The sequence below is a fragment of the Balaenoptera borealis genome (genome assembly GCF_965194805.1).
Source record: "Balaenoptera borealis genome assembly, chromosome: X".
In the NCBI taxonomy this organism is placed as follows: Eukaryota; Metazoa; Chordata; class Mammalia; order Artiodactyla; family Balaenopteridae; genus Balaenoptera; species Balaenoptera borealis.
Window position 1 is genome coordinate 91,141,700 of NC_138881.1, and position 5,928 is coordinate 91,147,627.

Here is a 5,928-nt window from a genome sequence, read left to right on the forward strand (position 1 = left end):
CTCTGCCTGGGTGTTGCTGGAACTCTTCTTGCTTCTCCGAAACTCCCCCTTTCCATCCAACCACTTTGCACCCCTTTGTTTGATATATATTTCCTTTCTCCAAACTTCTTCACATCTGCATTTAGACGCCTAATTGGCTCCTCAAATTTAAAAGGTCCCAAACTCAACTGAGGATTTCCCCCATTCCTGAACCTGTGCCTCTCTCATTCTTCCCCATCTCAAAAAACGTCACCCCGATTAACCTAGTTGCTCAGGCTGAGACACTGGGAGTCATCCTTGACCCTCTCTCACACTCCCTGTCCAATTCATCAGCACGGCTTACTCGCTTTAACTGGCTTTGCCTTTAAAATGGATGCTGATGGGGACCCGCTGGCCCGGCTGCGGCCGAGCGAGCGCCCTTCGGGCTCGCCTGGGCTCCCCGCCGCCGCCGCCGAGCGGCCAGGAGGGAGCCGGCCCCCGCGAGGCCACCGGGCCCTCGGTTTAAACGTAAGACTGGATGTTTAGTTCTCCTTCTAAGCCATATTGCTCCAACAAGCCACAGAGTCATAATGTGGCAAAGCATCCTTTTTGAGAGGTGAATATTATGGAAAGAAAACGGCTGACAGAGGTGGGAAGATTGTTCCAGGGCACGTGTATATTGAAGTGGAGTATGATTAAGAATGCGAAGCGAAGGACAGAAAGGTCGTGATAAAACAAGGGGAGCGATACATCCTGGTGAAGAAGACCAGCGATGACTGGTGGCAGGTCAAGCTGGATGAGAACTCCAAAGCGTTTTGTGTGCCTGCCCAGTATGTGAGGGAGGTCGGCCGCAGAGCCCTGATGCCGCCTGTGCAACAGACAGCGGGGCTGCCGAATCATTCTGTGAAAACGATGCAGAGTCTCCATCTTCAGAGGTCAACAGAAAATGTGAACAAATTGCCCGAGCTTTCAAGTTTTGGAAAGCCATTGCCGTCTGTTCAAGGAACAGGTCTTATTCGTGATGCCAATCAGAATTTTGGACCCAATTATATTCCAGGTCAGACTGTCAACCTCAGCCTGAACCTGACCCATAATAATGGAAAGTTCAACAGTGACTCACATTCTCCCAAAGTTTCTGGCCAGAATAGGACACGCTTATTTGGTCACTTTCCCGGTCCAGAGTTCTCGGACGTAGAGAAAGCTGGCTTCTCCCAGGAACAGTCTTGTGATTCAGCAGGAGAAGCCTCAGAACGGATACATGAGGATTCAGAGTCCGGTGATGAGCTTAGCAGCAGCTCCACTGAGCAGATAAGGGCGACAACACCTCCAAATCAAGGGCGGCCAGATTCTCCTGTCTACACTAACCTGCAAGAACTGAAAATATCCCAGTCGTCTCTCCCCCCCAATCCCCGGAAGCCCAGCAATTCAGATTAATGGAGAATGGGAACCTCATAAAGATAGTTCAGGGCATTGTTATTACTATAACAGAGGAACACAGGAAAGAACTTGGAAACCCCCTCGTTGGACTCGAGATACAAACATAAGCAAAGGAGATTCCCAAAGTCCAAGAGATCAAGAGTGGCTCAAGCAAGTTGACGATCAAGGTAGACAATATTACTACAGTGCAGATGGATCTCGGTCAGAATGGGAGTTGCCAAAGTATAATGCCTCATCTCAGCAGCAAAGAGAAATTATTGAAAGTAGGAGTCTGGACAGGCGGCTGCAAGAACCAATAGTGTTAACAAAGTGGAGACATAGCACCATTGTGTTGGACACCAATGACAAGGAATCTCCAACTGGCTCAAAACCCTGCTACTCTGAAAATGAGTCTTCTCCCTCTTCACCAAAGAACCAAGATACAGCCAGCAGTCCAAAGGGTCAAGAGAAATATGGATTATTAAATGCAACAAAAGTTACGGAAAATGGGAAAAAGGTTCGAAAGAACTGATTGTCTTCTTGGGCCGTGTTGCAGGGTTCATCTTTACTGTTTACCAGAACTCAAGGAAGTCGCACAAGCTGATTTGGGAGTAATCAATCCAAACCAGAGTTCACAGTGGACTTTAAGGGGGCGACGATTGAGATGGCTTCAAAGGATAAATCCAGCAAAAAGAATGTATTTGAGCTGAAAACCCGTCAAGGAACAGAACTGCTGATTCAGTTTGATAATGACGCTGTTATCAATGAGTGGTTTTAAAGTTCTTAGTAGCACTATCAGTAATCAGACAGTAGAACCCGATGAAGCAATTGAGGACGATATACCAGATTCACCGGGAATAGAAAAGCACGATAAAGAAAGGACAATAAGGATCTGAAGAAATTGCGTTCCACAAAAGTATCTAGCATAGATTCTTCAGAACAGAAGAAAAACAAGAAAAACTTAAAGAAGTTTCTTACACGATGCCCCACTTTGCAAGCTGTTCGTGAAAACGGTTATGTTAAAGATCAGGTATTTGGAGCCAATCTTGCTAATCTGTGTCAGAGAGAGAATGGCACAGTGCCAAAATTTGTGAAATTGTGCATTGAACATGTTGAACAATATGGGTTGGATGTTAATGGGATTTACAGAGTTAGTGGCAACCTTGCAGTGATCCAGAAGCTGAGGTTTGCAGTCAACCACGATGAGAAATTGGACTTGAAGGATAGTAAATGGGAAGATATTCATGTCATCACTGGAGCACTGAAAATGTTTTTTTGAGAATTACCAGAACCTCTCCTTACATTTGATCATTTTAATGATTTTGTTAATGCAGTTAAACAAGAACCAAGACAGCGTGTCTCTGCTGTGAAGGATCTAATCAAACAGTTGCCAAAGCCAAATCAGGACACAATGCAGACTCTGTTTAGACATCTCAAAAGAGTTATAGAAAATGGAGAAAAAAACAGAATGACATATCAGAGTATAGCAATTGTGTCTGGTCCCACTCTGTTAAAGCCAGAGAAAGAGACTGGTAACATAGCAGTTCATACCGTCTACCAGAATCAGTTTGTAGAGTTAATTCTTCTTGAGATAAATTCCATCTTTGGACGTTGACTCTTACTGAAGACAACCTGTGGAATAGAAGCCGGATTTCATCAGATTCCAAGTCCTTATACCTGATGTATTTTATGTTTGGACCAAGCAGTGACTCTTTGATTTTGCACTTTTCTGAGGGATCAGAAAGGAATGGGAGAGTCCAGATGTGTGATAGGCCCTCATATTTGCTGCTTTGTTGCAAGTTGATAGAACTGTGTGTACGTTTGAATTAATTTTATCCTGAATGTTTGCATTTCATACTCTGAATTTCAGTAAAAATCAAAACTTGCGATTCTAACCAGTCATATACACTGGATAATTTGGTAAGAATACTACATTTTTTCTCCTCAAACTGGATAATGTAGAATTTCTTCTCATGATTCAATAGGTTCATCACTCTATAGAACAATACTTACTATCAGTTATTTTGAAAATGCTCCTGGGCATTTTAAACAAAATGAAGTATATCTGTTTTGAAACCTGTGTATTTTTTTTTCAGCGTTTCTGCATACAGTGGCATTCTGATTGCTAGGACCCATTATAACCCAGATGCGATCCCTTGATGAAGGCTTGCTGTCTTTACGGAGTAGCACAGCAGCACACAAATAGTACTTAAAACACTGTAATATACTGGACTTTAATTTAGCATAAGCCAGTTCAGGGTATTTGGGGGCTGTCTGTGCTACACTGACTTGTAGCTAACAATCCTATCTAGTGCCATACTGAGTTCTTGGTATGACCCTGTGGAAACCAACATTATTTGATGTAAATACAGGCTAAAGACTCACTGTCCTTTAGCTTATGTTTATAATTGTGCTATATAGTCTCAGAGTGCATTCTAACCCCTCATTTCTAATCACGATATTGGTAATTCTTTTCCGTGAATATTAGGTTCCCTCCAGAAATAGACCGTTATTTGAGAAAGTTAACTGTGTGTACTTTTAGATTTTAATTACATTTACAGGCAAATCACTGTAATGCAAATGGTACTGGAAAAATGCTGAATAGACTTGCTAAATAGTAAATGCACTACAAGAGGAACCTTTTAGATTATTTAATATGTACAGAATACATTAGAAAAAATTTATTACAGAATTCTAACTCTGCAATACGAATAGTGGAAACCCATATGTAAATTAGATGGATGTCAGATCGAAAATGACATTGCTAAACTTGAGAATTTCTTTTTACACTACTATTGTAGATTGGTTTGTATAATAAAACAGGGTTTGGAAAGTTTTGTTACAGAGAGCATGGTCTGCTGAAGATTTTTTTAAATGTATTTTTCTAGATTAACTGCTGTATATGAAATGTCTAATCTGAATAAAGAAAACTATAAGAGGTTTAGAGGTTTTTCCATTGGAAATGTGCATTTTGGTTTTTAATTTTGTTTTGTTTTTGCATTTACTGGCACACTCTTATGATACCTCATTTAAAAAAAAAATCAACTGAATCCAGTATTTCCTGTGGCAAATATTTTCCTCATTTCACACCTTTTGTGCTTTTGTGCTTCTTGCCATGCCACTGCCTCTGCCACCCACCCCTACCCACCCCTCCATTCTTTATTTCTTCATCAATATTTGAAAGTGAATGATTTGTAACCAAGACTCTTTTTCTTAGGGTTGCATCTATAACTTACAGATTGCTTTTCTTGGGAACAAATATTTTTTGTATGACCTGTGTAAAAACCTCTCACCTGAGTTTTGTGGTGAAAATGTTGTTTGTTGTCGTGATCTGGTTAAATTGATAACAAACCAAGCTACTTGACAGCGATGGAAAAGCAGATTGTTTTGGGTAGGGAGAAAAAGCTCCCAAATGAGAATGTTTATGTTTGCCTAAAGATGTCCTTAACAATATACAGTATGCTTTCGGCCTGGCCTGTATAGTGATTGCATGCCAGGAAAACAATTAGACTCAAATCAGTGTTCTTTCTCTTGGTAGTTATGACATATCAAAGATTAAAATTGTCCTGTGTTTCTTGTTTCAAAGTACACGTGTGTATGTGAAGTCTTAAATGTTTTAATAGTCCACAGCTAATCAGCTTATTGTAATATTGTATGTATAATGAGATCAGTGTCTTGTGTTTTCATCCTCTGTGAATTAAAAATTCTCACTTGTTTTCTGGTCATAAAAAAACCAAAAAAAAAAAAGAAAACTAGATGCTGAATCCACCTACTTTTCACTGCTTCCCTTGCTGCCACCCTAGTTGAAACCACCATCATCTCTTACTTGGACTCACACAGTAATCTCCTGTCTTGCCTCCCTGTTTCACCCCCTACAATCCATTATCTCCACCACAGCCAGAGGGATGCTTGTAAAAGGTCAATCTGATACTGCCAGTCCCCAGATCAAAACACTCTAATAGCTTCTCATCACAATTAGGGAAAAATACAAAGTTCTTACCCCAACCTCCAAGGCCTGCTGCAGATTGGCCCTTGGCTACCTCTCTGGCCTCATTTCCTACCACTCCTCCTTTTAACTCACCTTACTTCACTGACCTCCTTTGCTGTTTTTGAACATGTCAGGCACCTCCAGGCCTTCGTACTTCCTGTCTCCCTAGCCTAAACTATGTTTCTCCTAAATATCCACATGACTCGTATCCACATTTTATTCACGACTGTTCACTCCTTGGAGGGCCTCCCCAGCTCATACTGCCTAAAATAGCACTCTACCCCATCACTTCCTATCTTATTAACCTGCTCCATTTTTCTTTATAACACTGATGAGATTAAATTATATGTGTAATTATTTGTTATCTAATTATCATCAGAATACAGGCTTCATGAGGGTAGAAATGTTGTCTATTTTATTCACTTCTATATTCTCAGCTCCTAGAACAGTGTCTGGCACATAGTAAGAGCTCAATAAATATTTGTTAAATGAGTGATTATGTGGAAGGGGCCTAACTTAGCAGCCTAAATTGGATTCACCCTTGGATTCACATATGTATTGTTCTG

The 5,928-nt window shown here is 40.9% G+C and overlaps 1 pseudogene across 1 annotated transcript; it reads left to right on the forward strand.

Annotated features, from left to right (window-relative positions):
* Positions 1-348: 348 nt before the first annotated feature.
* Positions 349-5,065, forward strand: LOC309620157 (rho GTPase-activating protein 12 pseudogene; annotated as a pseudogene). Its single transcript has 2 exons — positions 349-486; positions 592-5,065. The product of its transcript is annotated as a rho GTPase-activating protein 12 pseudogene (transcript).
* The last annotated feature ends 863 nt before the right edge of the window (positions 5,066-5,928 follow it).